This window comes from Cnephaeus nilssonii, assembly GCF_951640355.1.
Source record: "Cnephaeus nilssonii genome assembly, chromosome: 15".
In the NCBI taxonomy this organism is placed as follows: Eukaryota; Metazoa; Chordata; class Mammalia; order Chiroptera; family Vespertilionidae; genus Cnephaeus; species Cnephaeus nilssonii.
In genome coordinates, this window is record NC_137086.1 from 49,399,442 (window position 1) to 49,422,282 (window position 22,841).

At 42.8% G+C, this 22,841-nt stretch overlaps 1 protein-coding gene across 3 annotated transcripts in view; it reads left to right on the forward strand.

The window, feature by feature from the left end:
• Nucleotides 1-22,841, forward strand: part of CTNNA2 (catenin alpha 2) — a gene marked incomplete at both ends in the record, with an annotated part of 1,062,955 nt that overhangs the window by 545,143 nt on the left and 494,971 nt on the right. The gene's annotated exons all lie outside the window — the stretch shown is intronic.

Below are 22,841 nucleotides of genomic sequence, written 5' to 3' on the forward strand. Positions count from 1 at the left end.
TAAACCTACTTTTGCCCACCCTGTATTGTCCATGGCTATTAGATGTTATAGTAATTTTTAAAAAATGTAAAATATGACTCTCATACAGATAAATGAAAACATGCTAGTATGGCTTGAATTGTGTCCCCTCAAAAGATATGTTGAGCCCAGTCAGTGTTGCTCAGTGGTTGAGCATTATCCCATATACCAAGAAGTCACCAGTTCAATTCCTGGTCAGGGCATATGACCGGGTTGTGGGTCCGATCGCCAGTAGGGATTGTGCAGGAAGCAGCTGATTGATGTTGATGTTTCTCTCTCATCAATGTTTCTATCTCTCTCTCTCTCCCTTCCTCACTCTCTCAAGTCAATAAAACATTGTTTTTTTTAATGTGTTGAAGTCCTAAATTTCAGTAACTATTAATGTGACCTTGCTTGGAAATAGGGTCTTTGCAGATATAAACAAGTTAAGACGAGATCATTAGGGTGATACCTAATCCAATATGAGAAGAGGAAATTTTTGACATAGACACAAGGAAGAATGCCAAGTAAAGACAGATACACAGACACAAAGTAAGGTGGCAGTGTGAATATGGAAGCAGAGATTGGAGTGATGCTGCCACAGCCAAGGAATGTCTGGGGCTACCAGCGCTGGATTAGGTAAGAAAGGTTCCTCCCTGGAGGCTTCTAAGGGAATGTGGTCCTGCAAACATTTTGATTTGGGACCTTTATCCTCTAGAACTAGGAGAGAATAAATTTCTTCCCTAACAAGCCACTCATGTGGTATTCTGTTACAGCAGCTCTAGGAAACAAAATACACATGTTAAAGATACTATTTAACTCATTAATGAGGAACTGCTGAGGTGTTACAACCAATTTAAACAAGTCCCAAAAACCCACAAATTTATATGAAGTAAAGAAATGTTGAAATTAATGTGCAAATGGAGGAAAATTAGCTTCTTCCACAGAGGGGCAGGGAAGTCAACTTTAATCTCTACTGGAAGAACATAATTTGCATGTGCATGGACAAAAATTATTTTGCATTGCTATCATTTTACCTACAATTTACAGAGTTGAAACACCTTGGGGGATGTCCCCTAGATCATGAGTTGCTATTGAATGAACCACATAATTTTTCTTTTTCTTTTTGTTTTGTAGTCAGCAAAATCTTTTCTTATAAAACCAAATGTGTTTTTTTTTTTTTTAAAAAAAACCCTTTAATACAACTGCTCATTTAAAAAAAAGAAGAATATAAAATAAAATTAATAGAAAATCAGACTTAAGAAACACTGTACTTACTGAATATGCAATATTTCAGAAAGTTAATTAACTGCTCTGTGCCTCCCTTTCCTCATTTGTAAGATGGAAGTAATTCTAATAATGCTGCCTCTTATGTCTGCAGTAAAGGCTAAATGAGATAATGCATGCAAAATACTTGACAACGACGGACTCAAAGTATCCAATAAATAATTTCCATTATTGCTATTATTAGAGAGTGTTAAGAGAATTTCCTGAACAATTCCGTAAGAGCTTTGTACATTACCAACATTATGCAACTACAGCTTAACTCCACAATCATATTACTAACTCTAATATCATACTTGTTTAGAAATGAAAGTAAGGGGAGGGATTACAGACTAGAGTAAGGTCATGTCTGTGCAAGCCTGGCCAGGAAGCATTCCTGGCGAGAATCGAAAAAAATGAGTGAGTGTCGGGACAGAGAGGGAGGAGGCATGGAAGAAAGATTTGGACCAAGGTCAATTGATGGCTGCTCTTGCAATTGTGCCAAGTGCTGACCCTTCTCCAAATCCTTTGCTTGGCATAATGACTGCCATGATAGATGTGAAACCCACTAATGACCAGCTTTTAAACCTTCCTAAGGGTTTTACAGAGAGAGTCCCTTAATCAACTCCAACTCCATCCATTTCATCTGGAGACCTCTCTTCTCACTGGACAGAGAAGGGAGGGGGTATTATTCAGATGCACAGGACAAATGAAATCAACGCACAGGTGTGATTGGTTGCCTACACTATCCCATTTGTGAGGCCACCCTGGTCTCTTCTTTATCTCACTCAAAAGAGCACTTTGGACACACACACACACACACACACACACACACACACACACACACAAACTATCACCACCAGTTTGCTTTCCAGTTCTGCTTCAGAGCCATGTTTGTGTCATTTGCTCTGGGCCTGAAATTGTTCCTCAGATTTCTTCCCTGAAGGAGTTTACAGACATTGTACAAAGAAATTAATTAAGTAGATTTTCCATTTGCACAGTTTTAATGAATAAATGATGTTCTTATTTGTTTATCTGCCTTCTAATTATAACGCAATTCAAAACATCTTGGCTTTCTGCATCCGACAGTGTTATTGTTATGGCAGTGTTATTGCACTCTCACGGTGCAGGTTATGTTTTTTGTGGGGTGTTTTTTTTTTAGATAGATGCCAGGTGCAGTATTCCATATTTATGAAAGTGTGATGTGCACATTTTTCTCTTTTCACGTACAGCTTATCTGTACAGGAGCAGGAAGTTAAATATAATGCTCTGCCTTATAGAGCCTGCAAGGTTTTCACAGGCAGCCCGAGGATTTGTGGTCTGGTGGGAAATCAGGCCTGGCAGATGCAATTTAAGGCCAACAGGGAGAGGCCTAGGCCAGGTTCCCGGGAAAGGAGGACCAAACCTCCTTACTCCAAGAAGCCACCATTCCATGGACTGATAGATGAAATGCTGACAAAGAGACGGATGTCAGAGGCTCAGAGGTCAGCAGGTCAGAAGCACCAGGAGAGCAGCATACAGACAACAGAAGGAGGGTTTGGGTAGGAGACAAGGTCTCTGTTTGTGAGGTGGGCAATCCGGATCACAGGTGTCCGGTGTAGCCAGAGTTTGGAGGTCTGCAGAAGAACTCTGCTTTGACCTAGATGTGGGCAGAAGTGCCAGGTCTCTCATTTCTCTCCTCGTAGGGTACAGGGCAGCATCGGGATGCCCTTTTGCCCTTGGCCAAGGGAGAGTCGTGGTCTACACATCGGTCCTGACCTTACATGGCAGTTGAGTACCCTTTACTTTAACAAGTGATCATGGGCCTCATGGGCCTCCCAGGATGTGTCATCCATGGGACCAAGTGCTGGTAACATACCCCTGCCCCCAGGAATTTATAGTCTTGACCCCAGAATTGCTTTGGGAAACCTCTGTCCTTAATTAATCGCCTGACCGCCTGGAAAGGGTGTAGTCCTGGCCTGCCTTAAGGTCAGATGCTGGGGACATTATTGCTCATGGAGAATGGAGATCACACTTGTTCTCCTTGTGCACACCCTCTAACTCCAGGGATGAGGGTGGCACCATAGAAGACACTCATTGTCCATTTCATTCTTTAAGCTTTATAACCCATGCTAATAGGTAGTGTGGTCTAAAGGAAAGAGGATTTGAGCTTGAGCAATCTAGAATATGAACCCCAAGTCTTCCTTTTTCTACTTGTGGGGTCCTTGGCAAGAGGCTTGACCTCTCTGGCCTGTGATTCTTACTGCGCACCTGGAGAGAGGTATTCCTTGGTTCTTCCTATGGATGTTGTAACGTTTAGAAAACACAACAGTTAAGTTCTTGCTTGGGCAGTGCCTGCAGCTTAATAGCCCTGGGGAGGAGGAAAGCATACTGGGTAGTCACTGAGGATCTGGGGGACTTTGCCAAATCCTGGGTCTGTAACTTGGTCAAAGTACTTAACCTCCAGCCCTTAGCATCCTCATTTCTAAAATGAGGGTTTAGCCCAGCTGGTGTGGCTCAGTGGTTGAATGTTGCCCTGTGAACCAGGAGATCAGGGTTTGATTTGTGGTCAGGGCACATGCTCGGTTGCAGACTCAATCCCCAGTGAGGGGCGTGCAGGAGGCAGCTTCCATGATTCTCTCTCATCATTGGTGTTTCTATCTCTTCCTATCCTTTCCTCTATGATATAAATATGATATATCCTCTAAAATGAGGGTTTGGGCTAGAGGACCCTTTAGGACGAAAGTGCTGAATTCATGAATTTCCATGGTCATTCACTGCCAAAGCTAACTGTTGCCTTTCTCCTCTGAAAAGTCAATATCCATTGGTTTGAAATCTCCCTTCTTCTTATTCTCCAAATCTGAGTTCCTGTGCAGTTTTCCCCCAGCATCATAATCATTTATCCTCACGAACAAGATAATTTGTGCTGGCTTCTGATCCCATGTTCTAATTCTCAAAGATTTTCTTACTGTGGACATTCCCATCCTTTCTCTTATTTCCTGTTTTTTCTTTGAAAAAAAAATTTTTTTTTTAGCATCCACTCCCAGGGCCTGCAAAAGACAGGGCCAGTGATTTTTATACCTCTATTGTGTTTACCTTCACTTCATTGACTAAACTGTACTTTGGCCACATACCATATTTATTAGTAAGGCCACTAGTAAAGTGGTAATAATAACGTCTAGTATAATTGGCTTTATTGCTTCTGCTCAACCTCTCCACTGTATCGAAGATCAGTCAAACATACAGGTACATGCTAATTACATTAAAATGGCAGCACACCACTTCTGCTTCGTTGTAACTTCTTTCCCACGATGTTTATGTTCTTTTTACTTAACACATTGCGGACCAGTAGTTTTATTGCTAGCTTTACCCAGTGGCCAGATAAGTTTCTACTGAAAGAGTACAAAAAACGTTTTACATAAATGTTAAAGGCACACTTTAAAATTAAATACCTATTGCATTTTGAAGTTATTTATCACATGTTCTTACAAGCTAATATCGTTTTAAAGTATGATACTTTGTAAAACACTGTGTAATATGAAGCGGGAATTCTCGTGATCCATCTGCAATGTGTTAAGTAGACCTTCCTTTCTGGAAGGCCCTCCATGATGTACTCCAAGCAGAACAAAGATCGAATACATACTCTGTGAAGGCACTGTGTGCTCACTTCTGGAGTTCCAGAGAAGTAAAAGATATGTCCCTTTTCCTTGAGAAGTATATAGGTTACTGGGGAGACCAAGAATTACACAGGGATCGTCCTAGTCTATTTGGGCTGGGTCTCATAGACAACAGAAATCTATTTCTCGCAGTTCTTCAGGCAGGCAAATCTAAGATCAGCTCCCCAGCGGATTCCATGTCTGCTGAGGCCTGTTCCTGGCTCCTGGGCAGCAGTCTTTTCGTTGTGTCCTCCCGTGGTGAGAGCAGGGGCCAGGGAGCTCCCTGGCTTATTCTTATAAGCGCTGATCCCACTCATGACTGCCTCCTGCATCCTTGTGAGCTCAGCACCTTCCAAAATGCCCAACCTCCACTTACCATCACATTAGAGCTTTCATTTCAACATAGAGTTATAGGGAGAATCGAGCATGCAGTTTATAGCAGGGAGTTATATAAAATGTGATTGATGCTCTGATAACACTGAATATAGGGGTTTGGAGGGACTCACCCTAACCCAGGAGGGTTTTAAAGAAGGCTTCTCTCACTGCACGCTGCGTGTGATGGAGAGAGGAGTTTTGTGCTGAGAGACAGGCTGCTATGGGGAAATTACAGACAACTGAATTTGACTTAGTAAGGATGAACTTTAAAGCTGTCAGAGTTGCTCAAATATAGAAGAAGCAGTTTCGGAAAGTGGTGAGTTCCCTGTCAAAGGAGATAATAAAATATGTGACGAGAACATTTGAAGAAGATGTATGAACTAAAAGTGAATTAGCAAGGTGATCTTTAAAATCTTGAATTTCGGAGAGACTGACATTCCCTGTGCTAGCAGGTGATGGAAAAGTTCCATGGAGCAATGCGGCCTTGAGGTGCCGTTAACTAAGATGCTGGTAAAGCAAAGCACAGTGGGGAGGAGCTCTCAGGCAATGGGAGAGAATGCGTTAGGAGCTTCGACTCTGCCTGACAACTCAGAGCCAGCATCCTGCATACAGTAAACTGTGGGATGTATTTTGGAACACCCAGACCTGTCTACGTTCTCTGGCCATTCAGATAAGTGGACACGTCTACTGGAGCTCTGTTTGCTTGCTGACCCTTGAACATCCCAGTGCTATATTGTGAGACAACAAAGAATTGTGAAAGTAGCGCCTGGCCTCTGGTGTCTCAAAATGTTTTGCTGGGACTCATGCTCCACTTCGATATGGCTTAGCGAGGAGACAGAATTAGTTGTTAGAGCCCAGCCAGCATGACTCAGTGGTTGAGCATCCATCCACCTATGAACTAAGAGGTCATAGTTGGATTCCCAGTCAAGGCACATGCCTGGGTTGCAGCCTCGATCCCCTGTACGGGCATGCAGGAGGCAGCCTATCAGTGATTCTCTCTCCTCATTGATGTTTCTATCTCTCTCTCCCTTTCTCTCTTCTTCTCTGAAATCAATAAAATTTATATATATATTTTAAAAGAATTGGTTGTTAGAGCTACAGGCCCCTTCTGCTGGCATATGGGCAGCTTCAAACCTAGTTTTGTATCCTCCTGGTAAAGGAGAGGAGAGGATTCTGTTTGGAAAAATTTCACATGGGATTCCACCTGGCCTCCTGGAGGAGTGCCAGACCTCCAGTCCTTGAACTCTATGAAGTGCATTCGTATCTCATACTGCAGAAGAGGGACTCAACAATCGATTCACCCCAGTGTCATCAGCATGGAAGTCCTCAGTGTGGGGAATTAAGCATTTAATGACTGACACCAAAGGCTCTAGAGTACTATTGCTTGGGGACAATTGTTGATGTTGGACCAGTTATATAGCATCTCAGTTTCCTCATATGCTAAGTGGTGATGGTTGTAATAGCACCCAGCTCATCAAATTGTTATGAAGATTAAATGTGCCAGCATATAAATCCAGCATGTGGAATGGTACCTGGCATGCGTATGTTATCAGTACTGGGTTTATCTCCTCCCCCCTAGTCACTGTGAGCTTCCGGAGAACAGGGACCTGTGCTTTGTGTGGGCCTCTCGGCACCCATCCCACACAGTTCTGGCATATATTATGCCTGAGGTTTAGGAGCACATGCTCTGGAGTTGGATGGCTTGAGTTCATGTTCCGTTTCCATCACTGGACCATCTGCACGGTGCTTAACTTCTTCTTTTTTTAATATATTTTTATTGATTTCAGAGAGGAAGAGAGAGATAGAAACATCAATGATGAGAGAATCATTGATCGGCTGCCTCCTGCATGCCCCCCACCTGGGCATGTGCCCTTGACCGAAATCGAACCAGGGACCCCTTCAGTCCTCAGACTGACTCTCTATCCACTGAGCCAAAGCAGTCATGGCAGCTTCTTAATCCTTGGTTTTCTCATCTGTGATATAAGGAGGATAAATGAGATAAATTAATTATGTGCAAAGCATTTAATTAAGCACAGAGCCTGGCACTAAACGTGGTAGCTAATATTCTCATTAGAGATCAATAAGTGCTTGTGTATTATGTATTCAAAATGCAGATAGAAAAGACCAAAGTGTGTCTACTTCCTGTGTGTGTCTCTCTCTCCCTCCTTGAAAAGACGGCCAGTCGGTTCCCTGCACCTCAGTTTTCATGTCACGTATCTGGGGATAATGCGACCAAATACTCACTTCCCAGGAGGACCAGGAAAATGGATGTTCATGTTTATCAAGTTGCTCTGAGCGACCTGAGGAAAACTGCAAGTGAAAAGTATTGTTCTCACCATGATTATTAATTGATCCCCCCGCCACTCATGGGTTGGAATATGACGGATCCACAGGCTCCGGAGGAAGATTTATCACTTGCTTCTCCAAACCTATGGATGTGCCTTTCATTAAATGCAATTATCTCTCGGCAAATGCACCCATCTCGAGTCCACCGCCTCTTACTCAATGAAATCATTAAACCTCTTTGCAGCGAGGAGCCGTCAAAAGCCCCCTGATGAAAAATGGCCTCAGATGGGTGTTTGGGTTTAATTAGACAATATCTTCTCTTGGAGAGTTTCAAGGATGCTGTGCTGTTGTCTCTGCTCCCTCGGTTTATTTATGCGCAGTTGCAGGTCTCCGGATCACCCTGTGTATCCGAGATACTGCCCGGAATGACCACAATGGCCGTAGAGCCATGAGGTGCCACCGGATAGTCCCTCAGGCACCGCATCCAGGGGAACTACAGTTAACCATGTCCCTTCTCCAGCAGCCCAGTCTTTGATTCTGTGTGCCAGTGCCCAAAGGATGAATGTGGAAGCGCTCTGTGTATTGTGACTTAATGTGCAGGTGTCCTTCCTCAAAGAATGTTCCCTTCCCCAGAGCTTTACTCCGCCTCTGTTCACAAGTCAAGAAAACATTAACAAAGGGCACTGAAATGTCTTCTTGAGTGATTTGGGGTAGAAGACAGATTTCATACCATAAAAGATATATTCTTGTATTCCCCTTTCAAGAAGAAGTAGGCAATAAAAATGAGAAGTAGAAACATCTAAGCTTAGGCAGCCCCTGGTGTGATTTGAAATTGCCTGGGGGAGGGGTTCCATAATTGCAGTGAAATGCTCTGTTTTGCCAAATATTTGAGTAGGGGGCGGGGGAGGAATCAGTTCCAAAGACCCAGGAACTTACTTATCAAAACATCACTTCATATTTTGCTTGCCAGAGAGAATTTGGATTTTAAAATGTATTGGCATGGTCCTGAAGCAGTCACATCTCTCTCGTTTAATTTAGCTGTCATGAACAATTGTATGAAGGATTTAGAGCAAGGAGTCCCGCCCCTAATTGCACAATGAGAAGACTGAGGCCAAAAGGCTTCTTGCTTCCTGTGTTCTTTCCATTTGATGCTGCTGCTGCTGCTGTAGTTTCCTGTCACTTTTGCATCGTGCATTTTTTTAGCTCTAACTCAAGTGTTTCATACTTGTCAAACTGTTAGAAATCTTGATGTACATAGACAAAATGGAAGCAGTAGTTATGTTAACCAGCGGGTGATGGATCTATCCACCAAGCAAATAACAAAATGTTTAATGAGAGCTTAGCACCATGAAATTGTAAGAGGCCAATGATTTCTAACTAAGTTCCCAGGGGTGGCATCGCGGATGTCTCTTAGATGCACCTGGTAAAGACACAGCCTCTTCCTTAACAATCCCAGAAGAGAGTTTGTAAGATACCAAACCCATCCTATAAAGCAAATTTTATGTAAGTCGCTAACGGTTAACTTAAGTACAAATGCAAGAAAGCAATACCTAAAGAATAATGCGGTTTCACTATAGCATGTACTTTGGGAGCTGTTTATGAATCACTCCTACCTATATCATCACTAGCACACCTGCAGAGCAGCACTGGGTCTTGTTTCTGTCTGGGACCTGAGCAGTCTCCTCTTTTTATCTGACTCCCATCGTTATTTCTAAGTCTAACTCGGGTCACTTTTAGTAATCCAGGAAGGCTTGTGTCTCTACCTGCAGTTGATCAGTAGTCCTGAGATATTTTGCCTTAACCACACAGTCTTCGTTAACTGCATTACTATTGCTATTTATTTGTTTCTCATTCGTTCTTTCACTAAACCCTAAAACACTTATAGAATATTTACTCTGTGTCAGGTTTGTTACGCCTGGCACTGTGAAGGTTTTGAGATGAATAATTCTTTGTTGTGGGAGACTGTGCTGGTCGGATGGTAGCAGCATCACTTGCCTTTACCCACTTGATGTCAGTGACACTTCTTCCCTCAGCTGCGACAACCAAAACTGTCTCCAGACATTGCCAAGTATCCCCCGAGGGACAGAATCATCCCTGGTTCAAAGCTGCAGCTCTATGTCAATCACCCTTCTAGGCTCCGTGGACACAGGAATGAGCACACTTTCAACATTGTATAAATGCACACACTATAAAATGTTGACATAAGCATGTCTCCTTGGTTACTAGCCTATGTTCCCTGACTCAGGTGAACATATATAAAATCTACTGTGTGCTGGGAAGACCCACAAGGCTGTAGGTGGCAGCAGAAAGACATTTTCTGAGTTGAGTTCTTCCTGGAAGATCCGCCTAGTCCAGTGGTCTGCAAACTCATCAGTCAACAGAGCCAAATAGCAACAGTACAACGATTGAAATTTCTTTTGAGAGCCGAAAACCAACTTCTGTGCATGGGCCACGAAGTTTCAATCGCACTGTACGTGCGCGCTCACACGTGGTATTTTGTGGAAGAGCCACACTCAAGGGGCCAAAGAGCTGCATGTGGCTCGCGACATGCAGTTTGCTGACCACTGGCCTAGTCTACCCTCAAAGCACTTTCTCTTCACAGTCATTCATCCAACAAATATTTATGGATATTCCACTGGGTTTCAAGCATGTCATTGTAGTTGATTCCTTTTCTCATTTTGATTAGTGTTATCCATAACCTCCATCACTAGCCACTATGTGGGAGAGTCAAAGTTATTCATTTATAGTACTATGCTGCTTCCCAAAGTATTTTTTATTTAGCTATATGGAATGCACTACAGGTCTAGGAATTTGAGATCCAACTAAACAGGGACTGCATTAGTGCCTACTCTTTGTGAGGTGCATGGAGGAAAATAATGGGATGTGTCCTTCATTGGACTATGAGCCATTTTGGAAGTTGGGGCATATTGTTTCAGAAATACTTTTCCCAGCAGATTAAGGTCTACAGGAGTGTACTGTTCTTGGTGGTGCCACAAAGACTCATCGCGGTTAAAGTGTACATGAATGTAAAGAAAGGGTTTCTAATAGCACATGATCTCACTCATCTAGAGGAAATAATGAACAACATAGACTGATGAACAAGAACAGACCCAGAAACAAGGAGGCATGGAACAGACTGTTGGGCCTCAGAGGGAGGGTAGGGAAGGGTGGGGGTAAAGGACTTGTGTGCAAGAGATCAACCAAAGGAGTTGTGTGCAAGCATATGAGCCTAACCAGCGGTTGAGGACAACAGAGGGGTGGGGGCATGTGTGGGGAGGGGTGTGGGATGGGAATGGGGGGATGAGGACAAATATGTGATACCTTAATCAATAAAGAAATTTAAAAAGAAAAAAAAAAAAGAAAGGGTTTCTGACTGGCCAGCATGGCTCAGTGGTTGAGGGTTGACCCAGGAGCCAGGAGATCACAATTTGATTCCCAGTCAGGGCACATGCTTGGGATGGGGGCTCAATCCCCTGTAGGGGGTGTGCAGGAGGCAGCCGATCAGTGTTTCTCCTCATTGATGTTTCTATCTTTCTCTCCCTCTCCCTTCCTCTTTCTGAAAATCAATAAAACCAGTTAAAGAAAGGGTTTCTTTTTCCCTTCAAAATTCTTCATTGGCAGCTCATACACCCTTAAGTTGTCTTGGTTACTTACTGTGGTGGATTAAAGATTTCTGCAATTTCTTTACCACTTTTCCCATTGTAAAGTGGAGTCTGTTCCCCCTCTTACTAAATCTCTTGATTTGGAGATTGATAGAATGGGACAGACAGAAGCTGTGTGACTTCCAAGGTCAGGCCTTAAGGGCTCTTGCAGCTGCTACATTCACACTTTGGGATACTTCCTCTCAGAATCCAGATTTGATGCGGTGAAAACCTCAAACCATGCAAAGGAATGCTGAGGCTCTCTGACTGACAGCCCCCGCTGATCCTCAACAGCAGCATGTGAGTGAGGCCTCGCTGGAACTCCCGGTTGTTCTGGAACTCCAGCCAATACAATGTGGGCGTTCCTTGCTGAGCTCTGTCTGCCCAAATTGCAGAATTGTGAACAAATTAATAATGATTTTTGGTGTAAGCCACAAAGTTGTGAGGTGGGTTGTTACTCAGGAATAGATTCTAGATAACCAAGACAGTTGCTCTTAAACATTTCTTTCCTCTGCTCACTCTACTTTCTTCTTGTTAGGAAGTCAAATGCCTATTGGCCCAGTTAACTGTTCCAGGTATGGGAGGCTAAATTTACCTTCCCAGCCCTAGCTGGTTTGGCTCAGTGGATAGAGCATCGGTCCGAGGACTAAAGGGTCCTGGGTTCGATTCTGGTCAAGGACACGTACCTTGGTTGCAGGTTCTCTCACATTGATGTTTCTTTTTGTCTTTCCCTCTCCCTTCCAATCTCTCTAGAAATCAATGGGAAAATATCCTTGGGTGAGGATTAACAACAACAAAAAAATTAGCTTCCCAATTCATGTTTTCCTTTGCCCTTAATGAATTTTCTTGATGGTAGGAGGGAAGTGGAATATTCTAGTACTCTCCAGCTCACTCCTCCTTGCTCTCACTTGAGTCTAGATTTGAACAACCAAATCTGGACTCAAACTGGGTAACTGAAAAGATTGCTTTTTCTAGTTATAGAAGCAATTCATAATTTAAAAAAAAAAACAGCAAAAAATGAAAAGGGAAGAGTCTTTAATCACAGGAATGTTACCACTATAGGTTAAAGGCTCAACATAAAAATAAGGCAAATGGATACAAACAGTGCTGTTGGGAACCAGGGTCCTAGCTGAGGGGTACAGGATCACTCACCGGCCACCGAGAGCTCCTACAGGACTCTCTTTCAGCCTTTCCCACAAAATGCTCCTCATAAATCATTTTAGGAGCCTCTGAATCCCTCGCTTTTAGCGAAGTCCTGTTGAGATGCTGTATATGCTTTTCTTCTATGAAATACTTAATGGTCAACCTGAGCCCCTTGGAGCAGGCTAATGCATTCCCTCTCCTGGTTTATTGGCAGTCTTTTGTGTTAGAGTCATTTATACCATGTGGTAGACTGCTCAGCCTTTGTCCCTCCCCCCACCCACTCGATCCTGTCGTGATGTTCATTTGTCACATGCAGTACTATGGCTCAGTAGAGAAACACTATTGATATGCAGTCAAATTGCTCCTGACAGAGTGGTTTTAAAAGCTTTTAGAGCGGATGTTCAGGGGGAAATTTTGCCTTCGTGGAGTCAGTGTGGCTCATCTGTCTGTATTACATGTCTAACAGTTACACTGAACAAGAGTGACATTTGAAATAAGAGTAAGTACAGCTTAACTTTTTAATGTCATTCTTCAGAGCCAAGGACTTGATTTTTTTTTTTTTTTGTTAATGTACACAGCTCAAGTTATAATATAGGCTTTCTTTCTCCCCTTTTTCTTGCATCACTGGTGTCTGTGTCTCTCTATTTGCAGTTTAGTTGGCGGAATCGTTTTCTCTTGAGATGTCTGGATATTTCAGTTTTAAAGGACATTGGCTTCTTTCTTCCTGCACAGGTTTAGCAGTAACCAGTTTTGCCTGGATGCAAGGGCTGCAAAAGGTAGGGTCAGCCACAGTAGAAAAGACTAGACAGGGACGTGAAACACAAGGAACTGGATATTAATAATTCAGCGGTCACGTGGGAGAAGAGCACACAGATATCAGAGGATCATGGACCCAGTGGCATGATCCAACTCTTTCAAAAACCAGCTGCCAGGAGGCCTCTGGGGCTGGAGGCACAAAAATGCAACAGGTGCTCACACATCCAGGGGAACAGTCCGGGAAGGAGGTGGCGCAGGCGGGAGAGCAGGGGAGCAGTACCCGAAGCAAAGGGTGGGTCCTTCCACCCAGGCACCGTGTGCTAGTCACAGGCTTTCCTGTGTGAAATTGAATTCTGGGTGAGTGTGGTTGGCCCAGGTACTTGGCCGAATTTGAACTTTGTTTCTCAGAGACTATGGAGGTTTGTGAAGGTATGCTCTATAGGCTGTCGTTTCCATGAGGTTCCATGAGGGGAAACTGTCTTTCTTTTTAAAATAAAACCTGGACCCTTTCAAGCATGGTGTTGGAAAGGGCATCTCCAGATGCGGAGGAGAGGTCGGCTGATGGCCTCCCTGGGTCCTGATTTCACTCTCTTTCAGCAGGTGCTCTTCTCTGTTGCTGCCTCATGTGCCCTCCACCCACTGTTGAGTGGACAACAATCTCTTTTCCTTGATGCATCCTTAGAGCTGCTGAGCAAGCTGGAACTTACCAAATCTAAAGACATACATACATACATACATACATACATACATGAAAACTCAGAAAAATCTTAACATTCTGCTTCATGAAAGTTTCTGTTCCTGTTGCAGTTTGTAATCCAGATGTTCCTCTACTTACGATGGGGTTATGTCCCAGTAATCTATCATAAGTCAAAAATGTACTTAATACACCTAACCTACCGAACAGCATAGCTTAGTCTAGCCCACCTCAACTGTGCTCAGGACACTTACATTAGCCCACAGTTGGGCAAAATCATTTTGCTACCCAGCAGCATGACAGGGTATCGAACTGCATATTGCTAGTGTGAGAAAAGATGAAAATGCAAAATTTGAAGTATGATTTCTACTGAATGCATCTAGCTTTTGCACCATTGTAAATTTCAAAAGGCATAAGCTGAACCATCGTCAGTTGGGGGCCATCTGTGTAGGCTTTCTTTCTCCCTCTTCTCATTCTTCCATTGATAATGTCTAAAATGTCTCTTTCAGTTCAGTGAGAGGAATCTCTTTCTCTCGAGATGTTTAGAGATTTTTTAAACTTATTTTACCTCGTAGGGCTCACTGCCGCTAGAAGTGTACTCTTCATACTCTCACTCAGATATGGTCTTTGTAGATGGATATGAACACACACACACACACACACACACACACACACACACACACACTCACACCATAGCTATTCAACAAGGCTCAACTCAAAACTCAAATGTCACCTTCCCCGCCCTCCACAGCCAATGGTAGTTCTCCTTTCTCTATGTCAAACTCTTCTATTTTACCAGACCCTGTAGCTCTCCAGGCACTAAGCAATGGGCACACCCTTTGAGTGCTCTGTTTGTGTAACACACCTACATAACTACCGGCCCAGCAGTGTTCATCAAAGAGAACGCCCGAGTAGGCAGCTGATTCCTCTCCAAGTCAGGTTGTTTAGCTCTGCCTAAAGAAGATCTTTACTTCTGAATAATAAGAATTTAAAATGAAGCCAAAGCACAGTGTATTCGCTTTTTAAAGATTTATTAGACAGTGACCAAAGATGCAGGTGATTAATCACAATTGTAACAGTCAGGATTGTGTTTAAACACAAAAGGTATGCCTAAAGGATGAGTAGTGCAAGCTGAAGCGTTCATTCCAAGCCTGTTCTTCATCTTCGCACCACTGCCTGTCGGGTCTGCTTCTTGGGTCTTCTCCTGGTCTCCCCCAGGCTCCAGATCATCTACCCAAGGTCTGAGTAAAATGGTGAAGGGATTTCTGGCCACACCCTGGAAAGCCATTTTTGAGATGGCCACACTGCCTTGCCGCTGCCACCAAGGTGATGGTACCTTCAATTGGTTTGAACATTGAGGAACTGCTCATCACCATAGGCTGAGCTCAGCCTCTCTCTCTCTCTCTCTGTGTGTGTCTCTCTCTCTCTCTGTCTCTCTCTGTCTCTCTGTCTCTCTCTCTGTCTCTCTGTCTCTCTCCTATTCTTATTATCTGCTCTCAAGGCACATCCTTCTGACTTCTAAGTTCCATCTCAAACTCCCAGTGCTCTCTGAAATTCTAACTTTAACTCCCTGGACTCGAGGTCACACAGTCTCATTGGCCCCATCTCTTTTCAGCACTGAGGACTGTACAGTTGCTCACATTGGCCTCACATCTTCCCCCTCAGGAAGTGAGGGAAACTGAGGCTCCTGGGTCAGACCTTTAGGCTCAGACTAGGAAAAGTCTGGAATGCCACACCAAGAAACCTGGGCTTCTTTTGGCGACATAGTCTCTCTTATTCGTGTGTTTCCAATTCCAACCTGCAACGTTGAGGATTTTCGGATCTTGGAAACTATGTGCTTTGGAGAAGGAGTCACAGTGTCTCAGGAGACCATTTGGGGAAAAAGACCACAAGGTGTAATCACTGCAGTTAAATGAACGCTGGTGTTTGTTCAGAGCCTTGTACCCTATAATTGCCCACTTAAGGCAGAATGCAGAGCTGGAACAAAAATGTTGCCTCGTTTCTTTGTGGCTTCTGAAAAAGGATATTTATACTGACACAATCCCCTTTTATTCAACTTGGAAAAATATGCCACCTTTCATTTTCATGCAGATCATAGAACTATTTGCTCTTTCCTGTTAGATCTGATCACAGGGGGTCTTTGGCTGGGGCACACAAAGGGAGCCAATCTCCCATTAGTCTTAACCGCTTAAAGGTGAAGCAGAAAGCTCAGCATTCCCCCCACATAATCACCCATCTAGGATCAACAGGGGGCCAATCAGGGGCACAAATGAAGAAGGTGGGGGAGGAGCATTTCTCTGTGGGCTCAACTTTCCTTTCCCTCTGCCATGTTCTTTTTCTTGGCTTCTCTGCTGGACAGTTTCCTCCCAGGTTTTGTGCCTTCAGGCTGCCCTGAAGCCCATGTATCTTTCCATTGGGTTCACCTCTATTTCCTCTCCAAGTCAATATGCTGCCTCTCTTCCCGGCAACAGTGATATTGAGATTCCCTCCCCCTTCCCTTCCCCATCCCCCCCCCTCCCTTCTGATCCATCTGGATTCCAGTTCACACCAAACCTAAGCACATATCTAATGGGGCAGGGGAACTGCAACCTAGGTTTGTGCCCTTGACCTGGAATTGAACCTGTGATCCTTTAGTGCACAGGACAAAGTTCTAACCACTGAGCATATCAGCAGGGCAATACAGATAATTAAAAAAAAAAAAAAGAATGAATATAGTCAATGAGGAGAGTATAAATCCCCATACTAACTCTCCACTTTCTAACTGCAATCTTGGACAAATTACTTAGCCTCTCTGCGTTTCAGCTTTCTCATTTATAGCATGGAGATAATATTAGGATTGTTGGGAAAATTTAAATGAAGGAAGGCCTAGTATTGTGTCTGGTACATATTAGCTATGACTCTGAAATGTCCTATTATAATCATTATTATCCGGACACTGCCACCCACACTTAGTTCTGCAGTGTATTTGGTTTGATTATTTTTCCAGGAAGAAAGCCCGTGGCTATTTGGCTATGAAGCATTTTTATGGTATTTTAGAAAGATAGAAACTGGCATCTCAGAAGGGCCCCTAGCTATTGGAAAGGTGAGCTGCTCGTTGTTTTAATTAGAAGAGAGATTTTCAGGTGGCACCCTGAAAAATAAGATGATGTTTTTGAAGCGCTACTGCTAATGGGGAGACATCGAATCAAGGTGTGGGTTTCCACGATGCCTGGAGCCAAGTTCCCAGAATAACCTGCGCTAGGAAATATAGTCCGAGCACCGAGTGTGATTATGAGGGGAAAGGAGCTTGAAACCATGTGACATTAAGCCATTTCTTACAGACAGAAAGTCCTATTCCAGAAGCTCCCTGGTCAGATGAACGAATTCGGGCCCCCGCAGATGTTTTGTGTGAGAAACCACCAGCCCTCCCGTTCCAGTGACTTCACACCACGTGGGGTTATTTCTCTAAGGGTTGGTTCCTCAGATCTCTCCTGCACATCTGAGCTCAGACATCCCGGCTCATGGGCTTTCTACCTGTAACAACAGCCATTCTCAAATGCTGTAAAATTCCTGAGCCTCGTTGTATTCTTAAAAAGAAATCAATGGCCAGCCGGCATGGCTCAGTGGTTGAGCGTTGACTCATGAACCAGGAGGTCAGGGTTCGATTTCCTGTCAGTGCACATGCCCGGGTTGCAGGCTCGATCCCCAGTGGGGGGTGTGCAGGAGGCAGCTGAAAAGTGATTCTCTCTCATCATTGATGTTGCTGTCTTTCTGTCTCCCTCTCTCTTCCTTTCTGAAATCAATAAATATATATATATATATATATATATATATATATATTTTAAAAAAGATGAAGGAATAGATCAGAGTCTCCTTGTTTGACTTTGCTGGGACTCCGCTCTTTTTGGTTAGCAGTATGCTATGTATGCAGGGTCGCTGCCTATGGGCTCAGCATAGACAGGTGGTGGGCACCACATGCACTGCTGAGGAGGGTGCTACCAAACTGTGGTCATCCCTTTGGTCACATCCTCCAGTTGGCAGCAGCCTTCTTAATCCTTGAACCAGAGTTGTATTAGAAAGTGAGGCCCCCCCCAAATGCACCATCTCAGGCCTTTGAATCTAGCCAAGGTCTGACGTTCCTGCTTCTCCAAAATAAGGAACTCAAGGCATGGGAGAAGGAGGGTCCCTCCTTGGGCGGCACCTCCCCATCATGTCTCCTGTCTTCCATTCTTGTTGTCTCACTCAGGCAGTGCAAGGGCTGGTGAGCTAGTCTACTGGCTAAGCCTATCCTATTAATAAAAAGGGAATATGCTAATTGATCCTCACACCATCGCAAAGATGACAGCACTCACAGCCAATAAGGAGGGAATATGCTAATAGACTGTCCCGCCCTCAAAGATGGTGATGCCCACAGCCAATAAGGAGGGAATATGCTAGTTGACTGCCTCGCCCTCAAAGATGGCAGCACCCACAGCCAATAAGGAGGAAATATGCTAATTGACTACCATTCCCTCAAAGATGGCGGCTGCCCAGGACCAGCCTGAGGTGCAGGTAACCAGGGCCGGCCAAGGCTTGCCCTGCCAGCAGTGGCAGCAGCAGAGGTGTGATGGGGCGTCACCTTCCCCTGATTGCCAGGTCGCCTCCCGCCCCTGAGGGCTCCTAGACTGTGAGAGGGGGCAGGCTGGGCTGAGGGACCCCCCTCCAGTGCATGAATTTTCACACACCAGGCCTCTAGTATTTAGCAAAAAGGAATAAAGTGTGTCATTTCTTGTTGCAAACCCTACTGACATTTCCAGATTATCCTCTTGGTCTCAAGGTAGGAAAACATGGTCTTCTATTTTCCATAAGAGGAGATAAGCAAAGCAAAAATTTGCTTTTAATGAAAACTGCAATTTCCAAAAATGCTCCTTCCTTTCTCCCCACTTTGTCACTTAGACTGAGCAGGGGGGTAGAGGGAGGGCTTGCATGAGGGATAGTTCTACGGTAGTTCTCAGTAAGCCCAGCAGGAATGGGACAGTCCCAAAGGTGGTGGTCCCTGAATTGCAACTGTGGGAAACTGGGTTCCATTATTCTCAACACTGGCTTTAAACAGGACTGCAAGATGACTGCAAAAGTCCCAGTTGACTGCCCGTTAGATAAGTGTATGTATCGCATCGCATTCGTGACCATTTTTTTTTGTTCATTTATCAGATTCATATCAAGCAGAGCGTGGGCAAATGAATGTTCCTATTTTTTCTCAGCTGTTCTGGTGCTGCTGTGTACACTGCTGGAATGAGACCAAGGGAAGGTAGTTGCTCTAATTTTCTAACACCTGGTGTGGCTGAGAATGTGATGCCACCATAGGGAGAAACAGACACTCTAAAAAGGGAATGGTGTGTCAGTGACATTTGCTCTCATTTTGTACATTTCTGTTCACAGATGCACATCAGCTTGATTTATTGGTACCCCCAAAACTTAGTTCTGCAGCTGCATAAGATGATGAGTGTGGCTCTGTGCTGTGTTCCCTAATTGAAGGTCAGGCATAGGGACTGGGCAGATAGCTTAACAATCCTTTTTGCATCCATTGGTATCCAAGCTCTCTTAAAAGCAGATTTTTCTTTCGTTCTATGGTATGTAGTTTGCTGAGCCTCTCAAGAGATTTCAAATATGAAATTGACCCATCAATCAATTAGGTATAAAGCAGCTTAATTGTTTTTTAACTCAACCATGTCATCCAGCATCTCTTCAGTTTCGGTGCATTTGAATACAGATGTCATAAATTGCCCCTTCCACGTGCTTAATTATGAACCAAAGAGATGACCAGAGCGCAGGGTTGCCTCTAGTTCCAAGCTCCTTCTATGCCTCCGTCCACCAGTTTTCTGGATCAGTGGCCTTCAACCATGTTGACTCAAACATAACCCCTGAAAGAGTTTTGAAAACTGTGCACTATCTCAAACTTTTTTTATTTCTTAAGTTTTGAGATAATTGTAGACTTGCATGCAAGAAATAATGCAAAGTAATTCTATATATCCTTTACCCACTTTCCCTCAAAGGTAACACCTTCCAAAACTATAGTCTAAGATCGCAACCAAGATGTGGACATTGATACAGTCAAATTACAGAACCTTTCTAGCAAGACAAGGATTTATCATAATTTCCTTCTATAGCCATACTCACTTCCCTCCCAACTCTGTTCCCTCCTTAACCCTTTGCAAACATTCATTTATTCTCCCATTCTATAATTTTGTCATTTCAAGAATCCTATATAATAAAAGCCTAATATGCTAAGTGTCAGGTCAGCCAGTTGGCTGTTCAACCAATCAAAGCGTAATATGCTAATGATATGCTAAGGCCACTCAACTGCTCACTATGACATGCACTGGCCACCAGGGGACAGACGCTCTAACCAGTAGGTAGGTTAGCTTGCTGCTGGAGTCTGGCCGATCAGGACTGAGCGAGTCCGGACAGACATACCTTGGAGCCCTCCTGCAGTCCCTCTCTGGCTGGACAACCTTCTGCGTCTCTCCCTGTCCCCGATTGTGCACTGATGGGGTCCCTCGGCCTGGCCTGCACTCTCTTGCAATCTGGGACCCCTTGGGGGATGTTGGAGAGCCAGTTTCCGCCTGACAGCTGATAAACCATTCACTATGACATGCACTGACCACCAGGGGACAGATGCTTAATGCAGGAGCTGCCCCCTGGTGGTCAGTGCACTCCCACAGGGGGAGCACCACTTAGCCAGAAGTTGGGCTCAAGGCTGGTGAGCACAGTGGTGGTGGTGGGAGTCTCTCCTGCCTCTGCAGAAGCACCAAGGATGTCTGACTGCCAGCTTAGGCCCGCTCCCTAAGGGCATAAGTTAGACATCCCCTGAGGGCTCCCAGACTGCGCAAGGTCTCAGGCCAGGCTGAGGACCTCCCCCCTCCAATGTATGAATTTCATACACTGAGCCTCTAGTATTATATAATTGGAATCATACCTAATATAACATATGGAGATTGGCTTTTTTCACTTAGCATAATTCTCTGAAGCCTCATCCAAGTTATTCTGTGTGTCGATAGTTTGACCATTCACCCATGGAAGAATGTGTAGTTTATTCCCAGGCTTTGACTATTATGCACACAGCCACTAAAAATATCTGTGTCCAGGTTTTTGTCTGAACACAAGACTTCATTTCTCAGGATAAATGTTCAGGAGTGCAATCGCTTGTTTAGTTTTTTTTAAGCAGTTGCCTGACTGCTTTCCACATTCTACATTCTCATCACAATGTACAAAATGATCCAATCTCTCCTGATCCTTCCCAAAATTTGGCTTTGTCACTTTTTATTTTTAGGTTGTAGCGATTCTGATAGGTATAGAGTGATAGCTCAATGTGGTTTTATTTTGCAGTTTCATAATGCCTAATGACATTGAACATCTTTACATGTGCTTATTTATTATCTTACACCCTCTGGTTAAACTGTCTCTTTATGTCTTTTTCTCATTTCTAATTGGATTGTTGTGTGTTTTTTTAAAATAAATATTCTAGACATTAATCCTGTGTAAGGTACAGAGTTTTCAGTATTTTCTATCACTCTGCAGCTTTCCGTTTAATCCTCTTAACAGAGCCTTTTACAGAACAAAAGTTATTAATCCAATGAAGTCCAATTTATCATTTCTTTTATTTTATGAATTGTGCTTTTATTGTCAAGTCTGAGAGCTCTTTGCCTAGATCCTGACAAAATGCCCCCTACTTTTTCCAAAGCTTTTATATATTCCTATTTACCTTTAAACCATGGTCTATTTGTGTTAATTTTTTTATGAGGTGTAAGACTTAGATCAAGGTTCACTCTTTTTGCCTATGACCATCCAGTTACTCTGGCATCATTTATTGAAAAAGCTATTCTTTCCTCATTTCATTGCTTTTGTACTTTTGTCAAAAATCAAATGACATATTTATGTGTTATTTATGGGTTCTCTTTTATATTTCAGTGATCTATATTTCTATCCCTCCACCAGTACCATATTGATTTCTATAACTATAAAATAAATCTTGATACCAATAGACTGATGCTTTCCACTTTATTATTTTTAAAGTTATTTTAGCTATCCCAGTTGCTTTGCCTTCATACTTACATTTTAGAATAACCTCAATATCTACAAGAAACTTTCCTGAGTATTTGATAGAAATTGTGTTAATGAGTATATCAATTTGGTTGAATTGCCATCTTTATTATGTTGAATCTTCCAATCCATGAACACACAAGTCTTTTATTAGATTAAAAAAAAATTAATCAGAATTGTATAGTTTTCAGCATGTGAATCCTATATATTTCTGATAGATTTATATCTAAGTATTTATTTTTGTAAGTAATTGTAAATGACATTATATTTTTAATTTCAGTGCCAGATATTTATGACTATTATATGCAATATAATTATTTTGTACATCTTATATCCTATAACTTTTCTGAACTTACTTATTAGTTACAGGAGTTTTTTGTAACTACCTCAGTATTTTGTATGTAGGCAGTCATATTATTTGCAAATAAATGTTCTTCCCTTTCCATTTGTGTATCTTTTATTTCATTTTCTAGCCTTCATTCACTGGCTAGAACTTCAAGCACTATGTGAAATAAGAGTGGTGAGAAGAGATATTTTTGCTTCTCAATTTTATGCAAAAATCTTTTAGTCTTTCAACATTAAATATATAATTAGCTGTATAATTAAGTTAATTATATATTAATGTATAATATTAGGTATTTATGTACTCTATCAGGTTGAGAAAGTTCCTCTCTGTTCTTTTTTTTTTTTTCTGAGACGTTTTATCATGAATGGGTGTTAAATTTTGTTAATTTCTTTTTCTTTATCAACTGATATACTTATGTGCTTTTTTTATCATTATAGTAGATTACATTGATTGATTTCCAAATATTAAACCAGGCTTGTATCCTTGTAATAGACTCCACTTGGTTGTAATGTGTGATTTCTTATATTTTGCTGAATTACATTTGATAATATTTTAAGGGTTTTTGCATATATTAATGAAGAATATTGGTTTGTAGTTTTCTTCTACATCTTTGTTCAATTTTGGTTTCAGAATAATACTAGTTTTAT